Source organism: Arvicola amphibius, chromosome 2 (assembly GCF_903992535.2).
Source record: "Arvicola amphibius chromosome 2, mArvAmp1.2, whole genome shotgun sequence".
NCBI lineage: Eukaryota > Metazoa > Chordata > Mammalia > Rodentia > Cricetidae > Arvicola > Arvicola amphibius.
Window position 1 is genome coordinate 32,370,635 of NC_052048.2, and position 1,262 is coordinate 32,371,896.

Genomic DNA, 1,262 nt, shown 5'->3' on the forward strand with positions numbered 1-1,262 from the left:
CGCGACCTCCCCTCCCCCCAGCCACGCCCCCTCCCACTCGGCCACGCCTCTTCGGTCACCCTCAACCCCCCCCCCCCTCTTGTCCTGGGAAGGGCCGGACTGCAGGACCTGGCCCCTTCTTCTGGGAAGCTCTGCTCAGCATGGGCTTGCACACTCCAGAGACACGGCGCTCACCAACAGAATACTGACCACAACTCTTGCTCTGCCTGTGGATCTTTGACCTTGCTCCATGGCTTGCATACTTCCACAAACGTGGGGTGACAGTTCAAGCTAGGCTTCATGTCTCTGAGCCTCAACTTTCTCATCTACAATCATTCACGAAACAGGAGCTGTTAAGCAAAGCTAGGCAAGCAAACTTCAACATCCCTCGCCGGACTTGTGAGTCCTCACTGTGGCCTGTCGGTACCCAGGCTCATGCAGAGAGTGCATTCAGTCATACCAGACCAGACCCCCATTCTGCCAGGATGAGCTGTTTCATTTTACAACAATTTAACTGCGCCCTGAGAACCAAAGGAACTTGGCAGGGCCACACCGCCAGGGAACCGGCAATGGAGTCAGGATTGTCCTCAGGTTCTTAAAGCCATGGGCAGTGGTCGTTTCCTAAAGTTTTCCCCCAGTTAGTTAGGCGTGTGTGTGTGTGTGTGTGTGTGTGTGTGTGTGTGTGTGTGTGTGTGTGTGTGTGTGTGTGTGTAGATCTTTAGGAGGACTCTTTATGCTGGACAGGAAGCTTGGCTTCAAATCTCTGTAGGCTGCTTCCTGGCTTGGTGGCCTTGGGAGAGTCACATAACCTCTCATGCCTATTTTTAGTCACAAATAAAAGAATAAAGCCCAATAAAAAGAAACATAACTTTTTTGTTTTGTTTTGTTTTTCAAGACAGGGTATCTCTGTGTAGCCATTGCTGTCCTAGAACTCACTCAGTAGACCAGGCTGGCTCAAGCTCACAGATCGGTCTTCCTCTGTCTCCTGAGTGCTTGGATTAAAGATGTGCGCCACCACTGCCCAGCGTGAAACTTTTATCTTAAATATATTAAAATTTCTTTTTTTTAGTACTACTCTACCACCGAGTCATACCACCAGCTTGGTAAAAAGAAATTTCCTGGGTGGTGATGGCTCGTGCCTGTAATTCCAGAACTTGGCAGATGAAAGCAGGAAGTCAGGGGATCAAAAGGTCAGCCCTGACTACACTGATCCTGTCATTAAAAACAAAAACAACAGCAGAAAGCTAAAACAAATCAAAAAGCCGCTAGCTAGGTAGCACGCA